Raw genomic sequence first — 25,460 nt, 5'->3', positions numbered from 1 at the left:
CCTTAAGAGGCAATGTTTGTGGATGTTTAACTTTGTCCTTGCATAGAGTCAAAGTCCTCCTAAGTGAAGAGGCAATTGGTGGAAGGTAGGGATATGCAATCTATCCCCCACTATTCAGTGTGTCATTTGCTTTGCTCACACCACTGTGTTGATGCATTGCAGATACAAACCCAAGATCTTGTGCAATTGCACAGTTGAGTCAGTATCAAATGTGTAGAAGGGTTCCCACTTTCTGAACCCACACATTCTTGTCTTGAGCTCTCCCAGGCCAGGGATAAGAGCTGTGAGGTCTCATCCTCACTTCATCCTTTCATCTGCTTCACCTTAGCCCCTCAATGGCAAGGTTAAGAGCACATTCACCCCATTCCAGAGGTTTGTTTGTTGAGGTTGATATGACCCCTTGACTAAAACCTATCCCTTGTTTGAGCCACTTGTTTGTGTATAGCGTGTGCTATCTGTGCAAGATAGGATTGTTTGACTTGCTTCCTGTGCAAGATAGGATTGTTTGACTTGCTTCCTGTGCAAGATAGGATTGTTTGACTTGCTTCCTGTGCAAGTTAGGATTAGTTTAGACTTGCTTCCTGTGCAAGTTAGGTTTTACTTGGCTTGCTTCCTGTGCAAGTTAAGTGTGTGTGGCTTGCTTCCTGTGTGAGCCATGCTTAGGATAGGTCGGCCCTTGTGCCATTTAGCTAGAAACCATAACTTAGGGTTGATCTTGCATGACAACATCTAGGCTCGAGTCGTAGTCTCCCTAGAGTTGTGTCTCCCTCTGTTATCTGGTTAGGCTAGTCCTTTATCCCTGCGTAGGGGAACTACATCGCCCTGATCTTCATACCAGATGAAGTATGTAGGCAGGAGATTGAGCTGATCTCTCCGGGCGCCCTTTTTCTTTTTGTGTGTGTTGTCTGACCTATGTTAGGCTCGAGTCCCTGACTCCTTAGCAATCTGTTGTCTGTTTGTTTTGAGTGTGTGTTTGACAGTTGTAGGCTGAATCCCAGACTCCCTGTCCATCTGTTGTGTGTGTTTTGGTTCGGATGCTGATATAAGTCCAGTGATTGGCATTCAGGCTCCATGTTTGCCTTTGCCTGTGTTTGTTTGTGTGCGTGTCAGCCGAGCTACGAATGCTCTGATTCTTCTCTCGTCCGAGAAGATACGTATGCATAGGATGCGATATCCTAGCGAGCATGTGTCGTTTCCCCAGTCCGAACTACTTCGACTCTGATGTCTATGCCTGATAGACTAAGTAGGCCCAGGATGTGACATCCTGCCGAGTCAGTCTCAGTCAGTTTCTTTTGTCTCTTTTCAGCCAGTGTGTGTGAGTGTGAGCAGTGTTTAGCAACCAATTTTCCTTTCTAGTGTGCGTGGATCCCGTAGAGTACTACGGATGCGTAGGGGTGCTAATACCTTCCCTTCGCATAACCGACTCCCGAACCCATTCTCTTTGGTCGCGAGACCACGTCTTTTCCAGGTTTACTCTGAGCGTTTCCTTTCCCTCTTTTGGGATAAATAACGCACGGTGGCGGCTCTGTTGTTTCTTTCTTTTCCCGCCGGTTTTTCGCGCGATGCGACAGCTGGCGACTCCACTGGGGAAATAGAGAAGTTGACCTATGCTGGTCCATCTTCCCTGAGCGAGTCTCTCCTAGCGCTCTCTAGGTTAGGGTTTTGGTTGCTTGGTGCTGTGTTTATTTATTGCATTCATTATTTACTGTTTGCATTCATTGTCTGTTGTTTGCATTTATGTTTGTAATTATGTTTGCATTCATATTCATCTGTTCACCTGGCTGGTTGTCTGTTTCTCTCTGTTGGGGTGGGAGTCAGTTGAGGTAAAAGGTCCAACATCCAGACCATGAGTGAAAATCTAGGATGATTAGGAATAGAGTGATTCATGGGAAGCGGGTGGTATGGCGCCACTTAGCGGAACATTGATATCACGAGCAGTTCAGACCCTGGTGGGATACTGTCGTTACATACTTCGGGTGTGTATATGATAGTATTTCTGCGAAAGGTTATTTATGCTGCGTTTCTCTCAGCTTTACCCTGGCCTAGACTACGCCCGTGAGTGGGAAGGGTTATTCATTACAGGTACCGTTGGTGACTTTGGTTCTGTTGGTGACTCTAGTTCAGACAACAGTGTGATCAGTTTGACCATAAGTTGGATTTATGTTCTGATCTTGAATGAAGCTTCGACCTAGTCAGAGTTTGCATAACCAGCCAGTCCAGTCTGCATCATGTGCATCATAGCATATTTATTTTTCAAAGGAAACGCAATGAAAAAAATCAAAAAAAAGAAATAAAAAAAAAGGGGAAGAAAAAAAGAAAAAAAGAAAATTTTCAAGGAACTCAAAGGAGTTTATTTGCAAAAATTTCAAAACATGAAAAAACCGGGAAATTTTTTTCACCTGATATATCTGATGAGATATTCTCATATATGATCAAAATGCTAAATATTTCAAAGTTTGCAATTAAAACCCTCGAGTTCCTTTGAAATAAAAGCAAGCATATGCATAAACACTTCATGCATCATTTGCATCAGCAGGTTCTGTTCCGGTCTCCTGTCCTGTGGTCTGACCCTGCGATCTTCATTTATTTTGAAGACGCACTTTGCCGGTATTATACCAGAGCCATCTCTGCCAGATTGATGGATCATCCTGAGCAAGAGAATTGTGAACTCAGAAAGATATTTGCCAGACTTTGTACTGTTGATGGATTTATTCCTGGTTAACCGATCCCGGGCTGGCATTGGCTATTATTCTGGGGCATGCAATGAGCAAGGTCTGTTCAAGAGTGGAGGATTCATCCATGACGATCAACTTGAAGAAAAGGATGCTGCTATCTTGGAGGAGGACGCAGGGGATTTGAACAATTTCATCATTCCTGGAGGTGTCTACCACAATTGGGTCACTGTGGGCTTTTCTACAGTTTTTCATAAGTCAGAGTAACAATCACTTTGTTTAAAAACCCTTCTCCCATGCCAAAAGGAGAAGTGATGACATTGTTGGCAGCATTTTGTGCAATGATATTTTCATTCAAATAATTCATGTTAAAACATTTGTTTTTCCAATTGTTTTCCCTTTTCGCTTTTTGCATGAAATTGGTGATCACAAAAAACCTTTAAAAACAGGAATAAAAGCAGTCTTTTCATAACGATTGTCTTGTTTGATTTTCAAAGAGCTTTTCATATCAAATCATTATGCAGGTTGTTTCTCAAACCCATTGAACATAGTGATCGGACGTCATCTCCCAATTTTGAATTCCCTGTATTCGAAGCGGACGAAGATGATGTTGAAGGGATTCCTGACGAGATTTCCCGACTTCTTGAGCAAGAAAAGAAGATCACTCAGCTGCATCTCGAGAATCAGCAGAACAGCCAACTGGGGCACGTATCAAAAAAGAGAGAAAAAGAAAAAGAAAGAGGAGGGTGCAAAGTCAAAAAAAAAAAGGAAGTCAATCAAAATCAAAAGAAATCAAAAGAAAGAAAAAGAAAGAAAAAGAAAGAAATCAAAAGAAAACAAAAGAACAAAAGCACCCTCAAAGTCCCAAGTTGACTAATGCTGAATGGATTCAGAGTCACTACGACCAAGTGAATCCGATCGAAAGAAAGAGATCAACTGCCATGTGTCATGGTCAGTCATATCAGCAGAGAGTGAAAAAGCATTCGACAAGAAGATCAAGCCTCGTGTGTTCCGAGGAACCTTGTGCTCAAGAAAGTCTTGTCTTTTATACCCGATTCCAGGGGCAAGTGAACCCCAAATTATGGATGTCCATATGTTGTCAAGAGAGCCTTTTCAGGCAGTGCTTTAACACTTACTACAATGGATGAAGAAGTTCACTCGTCCTGTGAATTCCGATGCAGTCAAGAAATACTTCGCCTAAAACAAAACAAAAAAAAAAGCAAAAGCTCGCTAAGTCGAACACCCCAAAGGGCGACTTAGGCAAAAAGGAGCGTCTCGGTGGATTGAAAACCCGAAAGGGCGATCCAGGCAAAAGTTAGAGACATTGAAAAAAGAATTTGCATCCCGCTAGATTGGACACCTCACACTGGGGCAATCTAGGCAAAAATTAGGGATTTGGCAAGTAACTGCACCTTGACAAGACTGTGCTCTATATATGTCATTCGTCAAGAATTCTCGATTCGTCGTCGACTGAAGCTCTGAATACATCGAAAATTCAGAATGGTAGAGGAAAGGTCATTATGTTCAATGTAGCCCTCTCCAATATATATCACCGATTTCAAATTTGTACAGATCTATGGAGTCTCGCCCTTTGCAGACTACCATTCCATCACATCAATTTGAGCTTTTATCCAATTATTTGCATTCTTATTTGTTTCAACTCAACAAATGTTTTGCATGTTTTTAATTGATAAAGTATCATTGTTTTCAAAATAAACAAATTTTTCAAAAAATTGTTCTTAAACAAAGTGAACCTTCACAATGATGGAAAGATACTTAGGAGACCCACAGTGCTCTCCCGGGGGTGGTATGATTACCAACAGGTAAGACAATTGTTCGTATCTCGAGCATGACTGTATCTTTGTCCTACAGAACCTCGTATGGTCTCTCCTCAATGAAGTTGCCCGACGCAGTGTTGTTTGAAGATGTTCATCTTCATGTCCCCAGTAGTGCAACATTTCTCCCTCCAAGTCCCTATTAGCCCTATCGTGGGGCATCCCCAGTAGAGTGATGTTTGAGCCTTATCATGGGGCATACCTGGGGCACGTTCTTTTATCTAACGATCCCTGCAGAGCCGAATCAGGGGCAAGGGATAGTTGAACGGTGAAAAAGCAGTGAAGGATTACGACGACGGTCCTGGAAAATTAATCAAGAAGACTCTTCAAAGTCTGATGATTGGAAAGTTTGCATGAATACCAGGAGTTCAATCCCCGTGGAGTACGGACGAGATTTGGAATACAAGATGATGGAGCAGAAAAGTCCAGAAGAGTCTGAGAGTTCTTAAAAGTGGAAAGTCAACACTATGGGTGGATGATGGATACCAGTGTTCGACGAGTCGACCGACATCCCTGTCAAACAAGCTGTATCTCCCCAGAGGATTGAGAGTGTGATCTCCTTGGCAGATTCGAGATCGTTGTCTCCTCGGCAAGCCTGAAGGTCATCACGTCCCCAGCCCAAGCCGGTATTGAAGCTATCAGAGTTATTTCCCCTGCAGAGATACCTATGGACAGTACCTTCTTTCCCCAACAGATCTAAGGATTGCTTCTCCCCAGCAGGCCTATGCTTGCAGATTTCCCCAGTTGAGAATCCCCGCTGAGCGCCTGGCAGTTATTTTTCCCCGGGGAGCACCCCAGTGGAGTTTATCTGTAGACCGTTGGCGTGTCCCCCAACAATTGGTTTTGTGATGCTATCATTTCCAGTATGGCCGTGAGTGCTTATCCCAAGCAGGTTTGTGGGAATTCATCTCCGGTATGATATGACGTGTTATCATCCTCAACGGAGTTGTTACTCTCACTGCTACTATTGTTGTTCTCTCCACTAGGACCGTTCTCCTCAGCAGAATGGTGTGGTTTTTTCCTCAGCAAGTTCCCCGAGTGGAGCGGGTCTCATGAAATACATCTCCAGCAGTGATTCTCCTACATATGGATTGGTTGGGTCGTCCCTAATGGAGTAGCATTTATTTGTCCAGCAGAGTTCATCCTACCAGTGGATTGGACGGGTTTCTGTAGTAGACTGATATCTGCATCCCCAGCTGAGTTGATTCTACCCATGGATCGCGTGGGTTATCCCTAGCAGAGTAACAGACGTTCTCCAAAGCAGGGTTTATCCTATCTGAAGATTGGTTGAGTCTTCCTCCCAGTGAAGTCGATTTACCATTCCCCAGCACAGTTCCTGGAGTTCCCCGGTGTTGTCTCTGAAGGAGACGTGTGTTTATGCATTCATCATTTAGATAAGCATAACATATTGCATCATTAGGGCATAGCATTTCCATGATCATGGGGCATTGTGTAAAACAAGAAAAACTCATGCATCAACATAGCAAGCATATCCATTAGCCCTAGGCCGTGGTGACCAGCCGAGATTGGGTTGTTGGAAAGAGTTTAGCATCGCGCCATTGGATCGGCTTCAGAATTGGGTTCATCAACATGGTCGAGAGGTTGGTGTTTTCCGAACAAGTGATTCCTCAGTCGAGTGGGTATCCCCATCAGTGTTACTCCCAATTGTTAGCATCTTGCCAGCTTGGGTCTTTTTCCTTAAGCAGATATGGGTGTGTCTGATCTCTCCATGTAGAGTCTACCCCTTAAGCAGAAAGTGTCAATCTTTTCCTGCCATTTCCCCACTGAGATACATCCTCGTGGATGACGGTTGCTTCCGTTCCCTCCCTAATGGGATGGGTTTTCCCTATTGAGTTCTTTCCTCATTAGGATGAGTCTTGATTCAGTCTGCCTTTTTGGATCGATCCTAAATTGGCTTCTTGTTGACTATCTCTTGTGCTGCCCTGGGGCATAAATGAATAGTCGCTCACTAACCGACACTCATTCATCTTATCCTCAGCGGAATTTGTTTGGCCTCTACCACCAAACCGGTAGTTGTAAGTCCTATCTTTGTGGTTTTCTACCTACTAATCGGTAGTTGTAAAATCCCACTTTCACCCCTTGTTGAAGTTAACCCTTTGTGCTCGTCCCGATGATGACTGGTTACTTTTCCGTGGTTTTCTGCCTACAAACCGGTAGATGTAATCCCCTCTTTGTGGTATTAATGGTCTTGTCCCCTTTGGATACTTGCTTTGATCAAGCAGTATTGTCCCCATTGGGTCTTCACTTTCTTTTTGGATACTTGCTCCAAGTTAGCAACTTTATCCTCTTTTGATTGGTCATCTTTTGCATACCTAGTCTGGTACCCAGATGCCTTTCTTTTCGGTCGATTATTCATTTAACAACCTACAACCCGGTTATGGATAATCTTCCATGCGAGTGTATTATCTATGTTTTGACGGCTATAGATAATATGTACTTATGATTTCCCGGTATTCAGACCGAAGGAGTTTCCGACGATCAGGTCGATGTACTCATGGCACAAGGCCAATTTTCCGGTATTCAGACCGAAGGAGTTTCCGACGATCAGGTCGATGTACTCATGGCACAAGGCCAATTTTCCGGTATTCAGACCGAAGGAGTTTCCGACGATCAGGTCGATGTACTCATGGCACAAGGCCAAATTTCCGGTATTCAGACCGAAGAAGTATTCTCCTCTCCGTTGGTGTCGATAAACGTCGAGTTTTTCCCAATCATCCGTTGATGATTTGGTTGTGTTCACTCTCCCCAGTAGAGTTTCCTCCTCTCCGTTGGTGTCGATAAACGTCGAGTTTTTCCCGATCATCCGTTGATGATTTGGTTGTGTCCTCCTTCCCAAGTGAAGTATTCTCCTCTCCGTTGGTGTCGATAAACGTCGAGTTTTTCCCGATCATCCGTTGATGATTTGGTTGTGTCCTCCTTCCCAAGTGAAGTATCCTCCTCTCCGTTGGTGTCGATAAACGTCGAGTTTTTCCCAATCATCCGTTGATGATTTGGTTGTGTTCACTCTCCCCAGTAGAGTTTCCTCCTCTCCGTTGGTGTCGATAAACGTCGAGTTTTTCCTAGCCATCCGATGATGTCTAGTTGTACCCCTCTCCATGCAGAGTTACCTCTCCGTTGGTGTCGATAAACGTCGAGTTTTTCCCGATCATCCGTTGATGATTTGTTTGTGTCCTTCTTCCCTAGTGAAGTTTTCCTCCTCTCCGTTGGTGTCGATAAACGTCGAGTTTTTCCTATTCGTCCTATGACGTCTAGTTGTACCTATCCCCACGTGGATTTACCTCTCCGTTGGTCTTGGTAAACGTTGAGTTTTTCCCATTTCGTCCGTTGACGTATGGTTGTATCCCTTCCATTCATTCATCAATGTTTGGTTACCTCTCCGTTGGTGTCGATAAACGTCGAGTTTTTCCCAATTCGTCCGTTGACGTATGGTTGTATCCCTTCCGGTCATTCATTAATGTCTGGTTACCTCTCCGTTGGTCTTGGTAAACGTCGAGTTTTTCCTAGTTGTCCGTTGGCATCTAGTTGTGTTTTTCCATTCATCGTCGTTGAGATGTCTGGATGTGGTTGTACCCTTTGAAAACAAAAAAACAAAAAAAATGTATATACCTAGTATCAAGTCCCAGTGGACGTTTCCATTGTTGGATCCCTGTATTGTGCAAATTCTACGGTTCTTTGGTATTCAATCCCTGTTTACCCTGAAAGTCTGACAGCCGTTGCTCTCATCCATTCGGGTTCCCAGCTGATTGAATAGGGGCAGCTGTAGCACCTCAAATTTGCACCTATCATTATGCATACATTTTCATATTAGGTCATAGCATATCATGGTCCATTGCATAGCATTGCATTGCCTCAGTTGCCTCAAGAGCAAGCAATCAAGAATTAGGTCAAACTAATCTCCTGATCAGTCAACCAAGCAAGCAAAGGAATTTCTCATTGAATCAAGGCCTTGAGGTTTGTCCAACAAGTTCACATGGCTTGGAGGTCTATTTGAAGTATTTTGGTCAAGGGTTGAAGACTTGGAGATCATCAGTTCATACACAGACAGTCAAAAACCCTAAAAAAGGGTCAACTGTCAGTCAAAGCAGTGGATGGTGGCCATTCTTGTGGAATTTGGGCACCATGGTCAATAATCAAGAGTTCATACAACTTGGGACATCATTTGAAGTCAAGTCCTCAAGGAATTAGGGTTTGGAAGTCATCAGTCAATGCACAATCAGTCAGAAACCCTAAAAGTCAACTGTTGGTCAACTGTCCATTTAATCAGTGATTTGATGATTGGAATTGGTTTGTGAGAGTTCATTCATGTTCAAATAGTCATCATATATCATGCCAAACACCATCATGGAAGAATTTGAAGCCAGATCATGAATTTCCCAAAATGGAAACTGGGCCTGTAACTGAAACCTGCCATAAATGGAAAGTCTTGATCCTCAAACTTACATCTTGATACAAGCCTCAAATGAATTTTTGCCCAACATGAAAGTTGAAGATCTTGTTCTCCCATTTCCAAAAAGTCCAAGAACTCTCAATTCCCATGTGTGGTTGGCAAGTTATGATCGAATCGATTTCAGAAAATCTTGAACTTCAAAGGGCCATATCTCCCAAACCGTTTGGCCAATTTTGGTGGGGTTTTTTCCTACAAGTCACATTTGATCCCCTCTTTCCAAAAATATAAATTTCATGAGCCAAAACTTCACCAATCAAAATGGCATATTTTGACTCTTCTCATTTAAATGCAAGTTTGACCAAGAGTTGACTTTTTGATTTAAACATTTTTCTAGCATTTGGCCAATTGGAAAAGCTCAGAAATGTCATTTAGAATGTGTTTGCAAAGTCAAAATATGCAGTACATGAGGCCATTGCTTGGTTGCTTGAATTGTAAGAAAGGTACAAATTCACCATGACTATCCATGCTATCCACCATACCACACTTTGTACTTCCAAACAGAAACTTAAACCTCATTTTTTCTGTCATTTGAGACCTCATCTTGCAGCCTAAACCAACAACAATAGAAGGCCATGCTTAGTTGCTAAAAATTGGGCAAAAGTACATGTGTTCACCATGCTTCCACAACCATACTTGTACCATGACCATAACAACATACCTCCTCATCATATTTTCTGCAGATGGAGGACAGTAGCAGGACAGTAGGCCAACCATTTTTCACTCATCCAAATAGGTCATTCACCTTACTTTGGCCAGGTCCAAAACACACCTGCCATGAAAAAACTACAGCAAAAAGACCAACTTCCCATTCTCAAAAACACTTCATTTTCTTGGCCAAGGTCATTTTTGCTGTCAAAAACACAAGAAGAACAAAACCTGCCTTGCAAAAACTCAAAAATCCAAGAGCTGCATTCAGTTTGTTTTTGCATTTTCTGTCCAAGCATAATGAACCAAAACCTGAGCCATTTTCTGTCATACACTAAAACCTCAGTATAGCAGACCAAACACTTGTCCCCTCTTCTTTTCTCTCAAGCCTCACTCTGCCATATCATCATTTTGAAAACCTAGTCAAGCCAAAAGCAACACAGGACAGCAGGGGTTATGTGTGTCTTCTGTCATGTGAAACATTACTAAGCAGCAAAAAGCCATTGTTCACACTCTCTCAAAAAACCTGATCCTGGCTTTGCACTTCTGGTTTTTCTGTCAAAAAGGCACCAAAAGTTACAACCCTGCCACGAGCCACAAGACCACAAACCAAACACTTCTCACTCATTTCTCCAACCTCATCCTTGCTTGCTTGGATTTTATCATTGGCTGTCAAACAAAAAACACACAATCAGCAGCAGCATACCATTTTCCTCACCATTTCTTGTCATAAACAGCAGCAGCATACCACTCCCCCTCTCAAAATTCACTTGGCTTTTGGCATTTCTTTTTTTTCTGCAAAACTCGAAACCAAAAGCATCCATCCAACAATAGAAGCATGTTTCCCTCATCCTAAATCATGACCTTGCTTGCTTTGCATTTAGCACAATCAGTCAAACTTCCAAAAAAAAACGAAACATAACCTGGCTATTTTGCATTTCAAAAAACCTGTCAAACTCAAAACCAATCTCACTCACTCATTCAAACCCTCCCACTTGCATTTTCAAAACCCTGCTAGCAATATCCAACAGAAGGAGGACAAAAGTTGGCTTGGTTTGAGGCACTTTGTTCCAGCATTTTCCAACATAACAAACACAAAACCAACATAACAAGGAATGGACATTCTCTCAAGCATCACAATGGCCAGGCCTTGTACTGTCACATGAAACAGTCCCAACCAACTTCACATTCCTAAAAGACTTTGCTTTTGCCCATCAAGAAAGGCCAATCCCAAAACTGCTTTCATTGAGCTTTTGGCATTTCTCCAAACCTGTCCAAACTTCATAAAACTTAAGCCTTGCACTGCTTTGACCATCCATTCACCATTACCAAGCACTGCTAGCAGCCACTTGGTCAAGAGAAAAACACAAAAACTCACTCAAGGCCAACTTCACCATTCATCAAAAACACAAAAAACTCATCCATGACAGTCCAAGATTGATGCCAAAACAAGCCATCTCAAGCAAAACAACCTTCATCATTCATCATTGGGGAGTTTCTAAAGCATCAGTTTCAGGCTAAGAGGACCAAAACCACACTGTTTCTCATTCTGCTTCAAAATTGGTAAAATTCGACTTTCACCATTCTAAAATCCATGCTATGCTTATTGTAGTTCCCTGTATGCTGATTCTGTTGATATTTGAATCGTGTGAAATGGTCTTGTATTGAGTGAGAATTTTGATTCTTAAACTTCATGTTTGAATATGTCCTTGATCATTTCTTATTGCCTAGCTCGATTTAATGAAAACCATGGTGGGATTCATACTGCTTGTTGTTTGATGATCATTTGGGTATATGCCATTGCTTTGTTTGGAGAAGAATTGGTTGGGTCGAATTTGAGAGGGATGAGTGTTGTTTCCTGTAGCAGAAACCCTAGCCTTCCAATGCATTTTCCAGGATTTTCCTTTGTCTCACGTGTTACTGTACCCGCGCCCCAGAGCCAATCAAATCATTTCATTTTACTGGCCAAAACGCAGCGTTTAAGTTAGTGAACCAGGGAATTACAAGATTGCCACCCGTGCCCTAATTAAACCATTGGATTATGTTATTTTTTTCAATTATTTCATCTAATCACTCAAACTTCCAAAAATCATAACTTGCTCATTTTTGATCCAAATTGAATGGGATTTTTTGTGTTGTGTTCATCATGATCTCTAATTTTTTATCATTATTTTTCCAGAATTTTTGGATGAGTGGTTTTTAAATGGCCTTAGGGTTTGTGACATGTGACCAAATTTTGTACACCTTGCCAAATCAATTGTGAAATGATGAGAATGTATCCAATGGCTCTCAAATTTTTTGTGCTTAAACTAGACACATTCATGGTGATTTTGTTATAAAGTTTGTGAATTTATCATTTGTGGTTTGTGAGATATGATTTTTTGAATTAGGGTGTGACAATTTGTGTCACACCATTGATGACCAACTTCATAATTTTCATTGCTATGCTTCTTGACCTCCAATTGATCCAATTTTTTCATGAGCCTACTCTTGTATGTCTAGTTGACTTGTGAATTTTCTTGGATTTATTTGAACTATTTTCCATCTGTTTGAGATTTTTCTTCCCTGCCTAGTCAAATGTTGACTTTGTGTGACACATGTTCCCATTTTATTTGTGAAATTCTCATACTTTATTGGATGGACATGAAATTTTGCATGAGATAACTAGACATCCTCATCTTTGCCATGGTTTTGATCCCATTCATTTATCATACACCATTTTTGACTCATGATTTTTCTAAGTTGATGCATGTTTGGTTGACTTCATTGAGCATATTCAAATTGGCTTTGACTTTCTGATTTTCATTGACTGCCTTCCACTTGCCCAAATGGGATGAGATTTGACATGCTTACCATGCTATGTGTTAGGTTTGATCATGATTTATTTGGTGATTTTTGGAAAATGTTTAGATTGCTTTTGATGCAAGTCTTGCTGTTGACTTCTATGAGCTTCTGTATGCCATGTTTTGACCTAAATGGTTCATGAAATGATGATGATGATTGATATGAGTGTGAATCCAATTGTTTGTGTTTCCTAGTGGTTTGAACATGATTTTGGATACTTACCCCTTGCTGTTTGGACTTTCTTATTCACTTTTGACCCTAGGCTTGCCCTAGTGGTCCTGTTACTCACCTTTGAGTTTGTGTTTTCAGGTTGACCATCAAATGGCCATTGAGACCAATTCTTTTGACTGAGCTTGCTTGAATATTGTTGTCTAACCTCCTTGTTTTGTAGGTGGCTTGGCTCACATGCCCTAAGCCTTGTGCCTTGCACATCCATGTGCCTCTAATGGACTGTTGTTGTCTGTTTCTGTTTGTTTTGTTTGAAGTTGCATACTAACATCTGCTTGACTGTTTCAGGTGCTTTAGTTGCTTAGTTCCTTGTGAACTTTTTGCTTTGCTTTGCTTGTATAAGCAATTTGCATTGAGGTATGTCTCTTTTACTTCATGTAGTCTGGAAGACCTGGCCTGTTACTTGGCCAGGCAACTGTCTGAAGTCCTCCTTAAGAGGCAATGTTTGTGGATGTTTAACTTTGTCCTTGCATAGAGTCAAAGTCCTCCTAAGTGAAGAGGCAATTGGTGGAAGGTAGGGATATGCAATCTATCCCCCACTATTCAGTGTGTCATTTGCTTTGCTCACACCACTGTGTTGATGCATTGCAGATACAAACCCAAGATCTTGTGCAATTGCACAGTTGAGTCAGTATCAAATGTGTAGAAGGGTTCCCACTTTCTGAACCCACACATTCTTGTCTTGAGCTCTCCCAGGCCAGGGATAAGAGCTGTGAGGTCTCATCCTCACTTCATCCTTTCATCTGCTTCACCTTAGCCCCTCAATGGCAAGGTTAAGAGCACATTCACCCCATTCCAGAGGTTTGTTTGTTGAGGTTGATATGACCCCTTGACTAAAACCTATCCCTTGTTTGAGCCACTTGTTTGTGTATAGCGTGTGCTATCTGTGCAAGATAGGATTGTTTGACTTGCTTCATGTGCAAGATAGGATTGTTTGACTTGCTTCCTGTGCAAGATAGGATTGTTTGACTTGCTTCCTGTGCAAGTTAGGATTAGTTTAGACTTGCTTCCTGTGCAAGTTAGGTTTTACTTGGCTTGCTTCCTGTGCAAGTTAAGTGTGTGTGGCTTGCTTCCTGTGTGAGCCATGCTTAGGATAGGTCGGCCCTTGTGCCATTTAGCTAGAAACCATAACTTAGGGTTGATCTTGCATGACAACATCTAGGCTCGAGTCGTAGTCTCCCTAGAGTTGTGTCTCCCTCTGTTATCTGGTTAGGCTAGTCCTTTATCCCTGCGTAGGGGAACTACATCGCCCTGATCTTCATACCAGATGAAGTATGTAGGCAGGAGATTGAGCTGATCTCTCCGGGCGCCCTTTTTCTTTTTGTGTGTGTTGTCTGACCTATGTTAGGCTCGAGTCCCTGACTCCTTAGCAATCTGTTGTCTGTTTGTTTTGAGTGTGTGTTTGACAGTTGTAGGCTGAATCCCAGACTCCCTGTCCATCTGTTGTGTGTGTTTTGGTTCGGATGCTGATATAAGTCCAGTGATTGGCATTCAGGCTCCATGTTTGCCTTTGCCTGTGTTTGTTTGTGTGCGTGTCAGCCGAGCTACGAATGCTCTGATTCTTCTCTCGTCCGAGAAGATACGTATGCATAGGATGCGATATCCTAGCGAGCATGTGTCGTTTCCCCAGTCCGAACTACTTCGACTCTGATGTCTATGCCTGATAGACTAAGTAGGCCCAGGATGTGACATCCTGCCGAGTCAGTCTCAGTCAGTTTCTTTTGTCTCTTTTCAGCCAGTGTGTGTGAGTGTGAGCAGTGTTTAGCAACCAATTTTCCTTTCTAGTGTGCGTGGATCCCGTAGAGTACTACGGATGCGTAGGGGTGCTAATACCTTCCCTTCGCATAACCGACTCCCGAACCCATTCTCTTTGGTCGCGAGACCACGTCTTTTCCAGGTTTACTCTGAGCGTTTCCTTTCCCTCTTTTGGGATAAATAACGCACGGTGGCGGCTCTGTTGTTTCTTTCTTTTCCCGCCGGTTTTTCGCGCGATGCGACACAGTGTTATAATCAGTTCCGGGCATATGATGTCTAAGGTCGGGTATTGCCGATTCTTCGGTCTGAACAGGTTGAGGAGGAGGATCAATATCATAATAATCAGATGGTGTCTGAGGGTCTGATTCAGCATAAGGAATCTGGTCATCACAAATCTCATAGTCCTTGATGGATTCAGTGGATCTAGCAGGAGAGGGGGTTTCGTTCAGATTGTAGAGCCAGTTAGTGCGGTTATGAACACTAGTCCTAGGATCGGGCATGGTGAATAGGCAAAGAACTTGGTTATTAATTATAAGCTCAAACTCGTCAGATCCTAGGTTTGCTATAAACATAGTGTTGAAGAGGAAGGGTATACTCATAGTAGTAATGCCACAAAAAGGGCTTAGGTCAAGCATAGGCTGACGTAATCCGATAGCATTACCAATCATGGTTATCAAACCGCCTATTCGAATTGGTGCTCGTTCATCTTGGATAAGGTGGTCTAAATTTGCCAACATAAAAGTGGCACCGTTTACTGGATGGTTTTGGGAAGCACAAAATATGATGAAGAGTTCATCACGTGAAACTGTGGTACTGTTTGGCTTCTTCCCAAATAAGGTGTGGGTCAGGATCTTATGGAAATAACGGAAGGCCGAGTTATGTATGTTTCCAGAGAGAAACTCATGTTCCTCGGGATCGTCATTTCCAGTCAAGTTACCCCAAAAGTGTTCAAGTTCTCTATATTCAAAAAGTTCTTCTTGGCTCACTGTGAATGTGTCAAAGGATGTAGGGAAACCTAAAAGGTTGGTAAAATCTTGAATATTAAATTGGTACTCCATGTTAAACATTCTGAACTGGATGAAACCTCTGCTTATTCCTTTTCCATGGCTGGGTAGATAGATCAGAGAACTAAGGAATTCTAGAGTCAGTCTCCGGTAAGTGACAAATTGTCTACGGATAGGAGCGGTTTCCCACCCTATCTGACTCAGCAAGTACAGGACACTTTGTCTTAGTCCAAGGGCAGTCATTACCCAGTCATCAGCATACAGACTAGGTAGCATCTCTCTCGTGGCTAGTTCCTCAAACTTTTGTTTCTGAGTTGTTCCTCTGAATTTGATACCCATACGATCAATTTGTTCCATCAGGTTAGTGTTAGCTAGAGAAAAGAAAAACAAGAGTTTTAGTCAGGATTTGGCCAAATGCCGAAAGAAGAGAAAAGTTTTTAATAAATAAAAATAAATTAAGAATGAATACTAAACAAAAATTAAAAGAATAATTAAGGAAGAAATAGAAAAATAATAATAGAAGAAAATAATAAAATATTTGTGGGTTGTCTCCCACTAAGCGCTTTGTTTAATGTCGCAAGCTCGACATAAAAACTATCAATTATAATCTATAAGTTCTTGAGGCATTTCGTCTAAGTGCAAGACTTGCGAATCTTCAGTGTTTTCTGCATAGTGATAATGTTTTAGACGTTGCCCGTTTACGGTAAATGGTTCCATAGATTTGCCTTTAATTTCTACTGCTCCACTGGAAAAAACTTTGGTGATTTGAAAAGGACCTGACCATCTAGATCGTAGTTTTCCCGGGAATAACTTTAGTCTGGAGTTAAATAAAAGGACTGTATCGCCTTGTTTGAAGATTTTCCTTGATATGCGCTTGTCATGCCATTGTTTTGTTCTTTCTTTGTAGATTCTGGCATTTTCGTAAGCGTCTCTTCTGAGTTCCTCTAATTCGCTTATATCAAGGATTCTCTTTTCGCCGGCGGCTTTATAGTTTAAATTTAGATTTTTAATAGCCCAATAGGCTTTATGTTCTAATTCTACCGGGAGGTGACAGGATTTTCCATAAATTAGCTTAAATGGGTTGTCCCTATGGGAGTTTTGTAAGCAGTTCGGTAAGCCCATAAAGCTTCTGGTAATTTCAATGACCAGTCTTTCCTTGAAGTGGCGACTGTTTTCTCTAGTATCTGTTTGATTTCTCTGTTAGACACTTCCACTTGCCCACTGGTTTGAGGGTGGTAAGGTGTCGCTACTCTATGTCTTACGCCATACTTAAGCAGTAGTTTTTCGAGTACCTTGGATATGAAATGCGATCCACCATCACTGACTACTATTCTTGGGACACCAAACCTTGGAAATATTATATTCTTAAAGAGTCTAGTTACTACTCGTGTGTCGTTTGTTGGAGAAGCTATAACTTCAATCCATTTCGATACGTAGTCAACTGCCACGAGTGTGTATTTGTTACCGAAAGAGGATGGAAAAGGTCCCATGAAGTCTATTCCCCACACGTCGAAAATCTCTACTTCCAAAACGCCCTTTTGTGGCATCTCGTCACGTCTAGATATGTTTCCTGTGCATTGACATCTGTCACATTTCTTAATAGCTGCATGTACATCCTTCCATATATTTGGCCAATAGAAACCGGCTTGAGGATTTTAGAGCAGGTCTTGGATGTACTTGCGTGTCCACCATAAGGAGCGGAGTGACAGTGTTGGATTATATTTTCTACCTCTTCTTCGGGTATACACCGACGGAAAATACCATCGGGGCCTCTTTTAAAAAGTAAGGGATCATCCCAGTAATAGTGTTTTATGTCATAGAAGAATCGTTTCTTCTGTTGGTAGGATAAGGTAGGTGGAACGATTCTGGCAGCTAAATAATTGACGAGGTCAGTGTACCACGGTGTAACAGATATAGCTAAAGTGGTTTCTACCTGTTTATCAGCGTTATTTTCTTCCAAAGTAGCTATAAGTTTATCGTACGAGAAATCATCGTTGATCGATGTTCTTTCCGGTTCAAGGTTCTCAAGTCTAGAGAGGTGATCTGCTACTACGTTTTCAGTTCCTTTCTTGTCTTTGATTTCCAAATCGAACTCTTGTAGCAAAAGGATCCACCTTAGGAGTCTAGGTTTAGCATCCTTTTTTGTTAAGAGGTATTTGATAGCAGCGTGGTCAGTGTAGATGATTATTTTGGCTTTGACCAAGTAAGAACGAAATTTATCTAGCGCAAACACTACTGCTAGAAGTTCTTTCTCGGTTGTGGCGTAATTTATTTGTGCTTCATCTAGAGTTCTACTTGCGTAATATATAACATGAAGCTTTTTATCCTTTCGTTGTCCCAAAACAGCACCTACAGCGTAATCACTAGCATCACACATTATTTCGAATGGTTCATTCCAATCTGGTGTCTGCATTATGGGTGCGGAGATCAGTGCTTGTTTAAGCGTTTGAAATGCTTCTAAACATTTATTGTCGAATATGAATTCAGCATCTTTCATTAATAACCCGGTTAACGGTTTAGTTATTTTAGAGAAGTCTTTAATGAATCGTCGGTAGAAACCGACATGTCCTAAGAAGCTTCGTACTTCTCTCACAGTTTTCGGGGGTTGAAGATTTTCGATTACCTCTATTTTAGCTTTGTCTACTTCAATTCCTCTGTTCGAGATGATGTGTCCTAAAACAATTCCTTCTTGTACCATAAAGTGACATTTTTCCCAATTAAGTACTAGGTTTACTTTTACACATCGCTCTAGAACTCTCTCTAGGTTTTCAAGGCATTCTTCAAAGCTTTGTCCGCATACGGAAAAGTCATCCATAAATACTTCCATGATGTTTTCTAGAAAATCGGCGAATATTGCCATCATGCACCTTTGGAAAGTTGCAGGAGCATTACACAAGCCAAACGACATTCGTCTATAAGCGAAGGTACCAAAAGGGCACGTGAACGTTGTCTTTTCTTGGTCATCAGGGTGAATTGGTATTTGAAAGAAACCTGAGTAACCGTCTAGATAGCAGAAATGAGAATGTTTGGCTAATCGTTCTAACATCTGGTCAATGAATGGTAAAGGGAAATGATCTTTTCGGGTTGCTTTGTTTAGTTTCCTATAGTCAATGCACATTCTCCATCCCGATTCGATTCGTTTGGTTATAGTTTCTCCTTTTTCATTTTCAATGACTGTTACACCTCCTTTCTTTGGTACTACGTGTACAGGACTAACCCATTTGCTATCAGATATAGGATATATGATACCTGCCTCTAATAACTTGGTTATTTCCTTCTTCACTACCTCACTCAGGATCGGGTTTAGTCTCCTCTGGTGTTCCCTAGAAGTTTTACAGTCTTCTTCTAGCATGATGCGGTGCATACAAATAGAGGGACTTATTCCTTTAAGATCGGTGATGTTGTAACCTAGTGCGGTTGGATATTTTCTTAAGATATGCAAGAGTTTTTCTGTTTCGAGTCTTCCTAGGTCAGCATTAACTATCACTGGTCGTTCAAGCTCTAAGTCTAGGAATTCATATCTCAGATTTTTGGGAAGTGTTTTCAGGTCTAAGGTTAGTTTCTTAAGGCATTGCGTAGGGTCCGGTGTTATTGCTAAACACTGGTTAAGTTTGTCTTCTACAAGATAGTCAGATGATTTGTCTTTTTCTAACTCCGTTTCTTTTATGCATTCATCGATGATATCCATGAAGTAACATGTATCTTCTATTGTAGGTGCTTTCAGAAATTGGGAAAGAATGAACTCAATTTTCTCTTCTCCTACTTCAAAAGTGAGTCGTCCTCGTTTCACGTCTATGATCGCACAGGCAGTTGCTAAGAACGGTCTTCCCAGTATAATGGGTGTAACTTCATCTTCTCTAATATCCATAATTATAAAATCAGTTGGAATGTAGAATTGACCTATGCGCACTGGAACGTTTTCAAGAATTCCTACAGGATATTTGACGGAACGATCTGCTAGTTGCACAGACATCTTAGTTGGTCGTAATTCTCCCATTTCAAGTCTCTTGCATATGGATAAAGGCATAACACTAATACCGGCTCCTAAATCGCATAAGGCTTTGTCAATGACAAATTTTCCTATGTGACAGGGTATAGAGAAACTACCTGGGTCTTTAAGTTTAGGAGGCATATTCTGGATTATAGCGCTACATTCAGCGGTGAGTGTAACGGTTTTGCTATCTTCAAGTTTCCTTTTATTAGAAAGAATTTCTTTTAAAAACTTGGCATATGAGGGCATCTGCGTAATAGCTTCTGTAAATGGAATTGTGACGTTTAATTGTTTTAGTAGGTCAACAAATTTTTTGAATTGGCTCGCATCTTTGGTTTTAATAAGCCTTTGAGGGTAAGGGATAGGTGGTTTATAAGGTGGTGGAGGTACATAAGGTTCCTTCTTTTCTACGGTTTCCTTGTTACTCTCTTCCTTTTCCGTAGGTTCACTTTCCTTCTCAGTTGACTTTTCAGAGTTTTGGTTTTCTATCCTTGGGTCAGACGGTCCTTCCACTTCCGTTCCACTTCTCAGTATAATTGCATGAGTGTGGCTTCTTGGGTTAGGTTGGGGTTGGCCAGGAAATGTACCAGTTGGGGCAGCAGTAGGCGCTTGTTGTTGAGCTACTTGTGAAATTTGCGTTTCCAGCATTTTGTTATGAGTAGCCAGGGCATCTACTTTATTTGCTAGTTGTTTAATTTGTTCGCCAGTGTGTACATTCTGGTTTAAGAAATCTTTATTGGTTTGCCGTTGAGAAGCTATAAAGTTTTCCATCATGATTTCCAAGTTGGATTTCCTAGGGGCGTTATTGTTAGGTGTAGATGGGATCGGCTTCTGATATCCCGGAGGTATAGCTGGGGCTTGATTTGGAGATTGTCCAGGTGCGTATAAAGCATTATTACTCTTATATGAAAAATTGGGATGATTCTTCCAATTTGAGTTATAGGTGTGCGAGTAGGGGCTTCCTTGAGCATAGTTTACTTGCTCCGCTTGGATTCCTGTTAGGAGTTGACAATCTGCAGGAGTGTGACCTTGGATTCCACAGACTTCGCAATTCTGAGTTATGGCAACTACGGTGGCTGGAGGTGATACATTTAAACTTTCAATTTTCTGGACCAGAGCATCCACTTTTGCATTAACATGATCAAGGTTACTTATCTCGTACATGCTAGTTTTCGTTTAAGGTTTTTCTACCATTGTTCGTTCGCTTCCCCACTGATAGTGGTTTTGAGCCATGCTTTCGATAAGTTGGTAAGCGTCAGCATAAGGTTTGTTCATTAGTGCACCACCTGCGGCGGCGTCTATTGTTAACCTCGTGTTGTACAGGAGACCATTATAGAAGGTATGAATTACTAACCAGTCTTCTAAACCATGGTGTGGACAAAGTCTCATCATGTCTTTGTATCTTTCCCATGCTTCGAAAAGAGACTCGTTATCTTTCTGTTTAAATCCATTTATCTGGGCTCTTAACATAGCTGTTTTGCTTGGCGGAAAATATCGAGCAAGAAAAACTTTCTTCAACTCGTTCCATGTGGTGACTGAGTTGGAAGGAAGAGATTGAAGCCATCTTCTAGCGCTATCTCTTAATGAGAAAGGAAAAAGACGGAGTCGAATTGCCTCTAAAGTGACACCATTAGCTTTAACAGTATCAGCGTATTGGACAAATACGGATAAATGAAGGTTTGGATCCTCGGTAGGATTTCCAGAGAATTGGTTCTGTTGTACTGCCTGCAACAGTGAAGGTTTGAGTTCAAAGTTGTTTGCTTCGATTGCGGGTGGAGCAATACTTGAATATGGTTCATCTTGCGATGGAGCGGCGTAATCTCTAAGAGCACGAGCTGGTTCTGCCATCTCGGGTATCGAAGGGAAAATATTTTTGAAATCAGGGAGTTCAACGGGAGAGAGATTGTTTGCAGCACGATATTCCCGAATTCGTCGTAAGACTCGGAGATATAGTTCGATATCGTTGATTCGTAAGTAGAACGGCTCGCCTTGAGAGCGAGTGTGTGGTATACAAATCAACGAAAGAAAGAAAAGAAAAAGAAAAGCCTTAGTCTCTACAGCGTAACAGAAGAGTTACGATATCGACTAAATAAAAGTCCCCGGCAACGGCGTCAAAAACTTGATCGCGACTTTATGAGTCGAATTTGGGGTACAAACTGCAAGTGCACAGTTCTATCGCGTAGTTTTAAAAGATATCGATCCCACAGGGACTTATGAATCGATATACCGTTATCTAAGGTTACTTCGTAAAGCTAAGGCAGGTAATGCTTTGATTGTTTGGGGGAAAAGCTAAAACTAAAATAAGATCTAAAATAAATATCGAATAAGTGGATATCGGTATGTAGTTCGTCGTAATTAGGGAATCAGTTCTTTGTTGGTTTCTTGGTTTTAAAATAAATCTTTTCAGTTGACGCTATTGATTAAAAGTCTTATCTCAAACTCTCGCTCTGTTGAATAAACTATGATTTTATATTAACGTAGCTGTCACTTATAGTTAAGTCAAAAACCACTTTTTGAAAACAATAGGATCTGTAGAAACTCTTTTTAAGAAAACACTAATCGTTTAAACACCCTTATCTCAAACTCTCGCTCTGTTGACTTAGGTTATATAATTAAATTCAAATGCTTAACTCTCGTCCTCACATTCAATCTTTAAAAATACTTTTTGAAAAAGGTTAGAATTTAATTAACTCTAAAAATTGCTCTCGCCCTGATCTAGAATTAATGTCCAATTTACACTGTCCAGTCAAAAACTCAAACTCTCGCTCTATTGCTTTTAACTTCTTTATGTCTTTTACTTTCATACAAAAACCTTGTTATTAAACCTTTAAATTGAGGCCGTAAAAAGAGTGATTTTAATTTTAAACTTAATTAAACCAATTTGGTTTTGATTCCTTCATTCCGCTTACTCTACATACCGATACCTAAGTAAATCAGCCAGACATGCTAAACAGACTTAAATAATTATCATGCATAAACAGATTCATCTCAGGAAAATAATATAAATAAACAGTAAAATAGGGCATATATAAATTCAAACAATAATTAAAGAACCTGAGAAATTAAATAGCAGTCTTGAACACTCCACCACAGGCCGGTTGGATTTGTTCTTGAATCCTTCAATCAGGCAGAAAAATAAAAGCGAAGGAATAAAAAAACTAGATTCTAACGTAAGGTTAGATCCGGTAAAAGGTACACAATAGTTTCCGGTGTAGAAACTATTGTGCGAAAAAGAATTAACTAAATGCTAAAAAGGAAAATAGAAATTGCAAGGGAAAACAATATAAAACTCGTACAAGTATTGCTGTAAAAATATGCTTAAGCTGCTGGAAAAGAAAAAAATGCGAAAAAGCGAAAATGGCAAAGAAAGCTGGAAAAAGTGTGGGGACGAGAGCTTTCCAAAAAGCTCTATTTATACTGATACTTATTGCAACTGCTTCCAAGGGTTTTCCGTAAATATAGCCATTACGTTGTAAAAGGGTCAAGCGTGAAAGTAGCTTCAACGTGGTCTGTTGCGTTCCTGGTGCCAAAAATATAGGGGAATGGTGTGACGTCCGTCACACCATGTGTGACGCTCGTCACAGGAGTGCGCAAAGCGTGACGCTCGTCACAGCCTTTGTGACGCTCGTCACAGGCACAACGCCTGTGCTTTTTGGGCTGGGCTTTTGATATTTGCTTCTTTTCATTCCTTTTTGCACCTCCTTTTCTTCCTTTTTTACTTGTGCTTCAAATAAACCACCTGAGATAAATAGAAAGAAAATACTGCGTAATATCTAATAAAATGAAATAAATTGAAGTAAATAATAATATAATTTAATTAAATTGAGTCCTAGAATGTGATACTATTTCATGTTATCACCAAGGTGTAAGCTTGGATGACTTAACTGCAAACCTGCAGGATGGAGGTTGTTTACTCAAACTTGGTTCCACAATCAAGTCTATGAGAGCATTGAACTCTTGTTTTGTGTAGGGAGGAAGTTCTTTCAAGTGGCAGAAGAAGGAGCTGAATTCAACAGCTAAATGTTAAAACACAATGTTGTGAGATTTGGTTTAACATCAGAATCTTAGTTGGTGAAGTGGCACATCAACTTAAGATAGAAGGGTCTACAGAGTTGTAGATTGGGTACTTCAAAAAGATCGTTCTCATTGCAGTTCTTTGGAGTTGCTGGATGGAGAAGATGTTACATGTTCATGTCTTAGAGAATCTAAGTTCTGTTTAACATGTAGCTTGAAGCTCAAGTCTCACTTGGAAGGTCAGCATATCTTTGGGAGAAGTCTGATAAACTTGGAGAGGTCAAAAAGTGGCATTTGAATTTTTCATATGAGGATTCATGAAGGAGGTAATCAACCAGTGGAATTTGGTCTATCTCAGAAGTGAGTTCGAAGAATCAAGATAATCAACATATGGAAGCTGATTATTCTTGAGGAAAGTCTGAGACAAATTACTTCTGAGCAGAAAGGTAGTAAGTTGAAGACAAAAGGAGGTGTTCTCTATTCATCTCTTGGAGCTTGTGGTAGGAGTTCTCAGCTATCTATGGAAGATTATCTCTTGTAATGGGATGAGAATGTATATGTCCCAATTTGTGTCTGGTTTCTTTTGGATTAAGTTGGTGACTCAGTGATATCTGAAGATTATCAGATGGTGTTCCTTGTTATGTTGTGAGGATGTCCTAACTAATGTTAGAACATTTTGTGAAGTGGTTTTCTGTTCTGGTTAGAAGAGAGATTGACACAGAGTGTGGATGTGTTCAGTCAAGAGGGTTGAACAGAGGATGTGCTCTTGAAGACATGAAGATGCGTCTTATGTTTTACATTCATCAAGTGGTCTGGGTTCTCTTTGAATCAGGAAATATGTGAAGGTCCAACTTTGGGGTGTTGGATATGTTCATGTGTGATCTCCAAGTTTCAAGAGGAGAGTTGGTTGTTCATGACAGGGGGAGTTCTGTCTTTGTGCTGCAAGGAATCATCAAGCTTGTGGTCTATGATGACAAGGTGTGGCACCTTGTTAGTTATTGGGTTGATGTGATGTGTGTCAAGGCTGAGGGAGCAGAAGAATGTCTGACCGAATGTCATGACATTGCCTTGGATAATACTGTTATTTCCTTCTGAACCTTAAAGTCATGAGGAAATATGGATGTGGTGTGTCTAATTATGATAAATTAGAATAAGCTTGATTGTTACAGTTGTGTGGTACAGGGGGAGTAACCATCTACTGGTGTTTGTGATTTTGGCTGTAGTGGTGCCAGATGTCAAGTCTCTACTAGAGGTACGAATGTGGTCTTAGGAAATGTTGATAGGAAGAATACTTGAAGAATGCAGGCAAAAGCCACGTTGAATGTTAAGACATCACGTGCAACGTGTCTGACTGCATATAGGGAATAGTCTCCATGCACTGGAACTGTTGTTTTGGAAAAGAAACAGTCAAGAGCTATAAAAGGTATTCAAAGATAGTCTGAGATTTTGTTGGTGATTCTTTGACTGTTTCTTAGCAAATATTAATGAATCTTGACCAAGCATTTATTCCTACCGTTAATTCCTAAGCACGGGCTGGACTATTTAAAGGATGTAATAGCCCTCTTTTTCTCACAAGAGAAACACTCCATTCCCTCTAAACCATGGGGTATGTTAAGGTTTGGGCAAACTGCGCCTGGATCTGGTTTTGTGAGGGGTTCATTTACAAATGTTTAGCTAAAAAGGGGGAGAGAAATATAGTCCTGAGAATGTACCAGAAGCAAGTAAAATATGGTAGCAAGCAGAAGTTGGCTTCAGGCACAGAAGTCACTAACTGGGCATATCACTTGTGTCTTGTGATCTGAGTTAAGAGGATAGTTGTGTCCTGTGATCTTAGTTACATTATCTATGTACTCAGCATTACATATTCTTCTGGAAGCTCTACCGTTGAGGGGAAGGGTTCTGATGCAACTGATTCTTGTACCTCTACTTCCTCATGTACACCAACTTTGGTGTTTGTGGTGGTGGAGATAATGACAGAGGCTTATTTGTTTTAGCTAAAATTTG

At 41.0% G+C, this 25,460-nt stretch overlaps 1 non-coding gene across 1 annotated transcript; it reads left to right on the top strand.

Annotated features, from left to right (window-relative positions):
* Positions 1–20,805: 20,805 nt before the first annotated feature.
* On the top strand, positions 20,806–20,912 carry LOC127108604 (small nucleolar RNA R71). Its single transcript, XR_007796130.1, has one exon. It is a non-coding gene; the product is annotated as a small nucleolar RNA R71 (small nucleolar RNA).
* Positions 20,913–25,460: the final 4,548 nt, after the last annotated feature.

Source organism: Lathyrus oleraceus, chromosome 7 (assembly GCF_024323335.1).
Source record: "Lathyrus oleraceus cultivar Zhongwan6 chromosome 7, CAAS_Psat_ZW6_1.0, whole genome shotgun sequence".
Lineage (NCBI taxonomy): Eukaryota > Viridiplantae > Streptophyta > Magnoliopsida > Fabales > Fabaceae > Lathyrus > Lathyrus oleraceus.
Note: the sequence above shows the minus strand (reverse complement) of the source record. Positions and strands in the feature narration are given on the sequence as shown.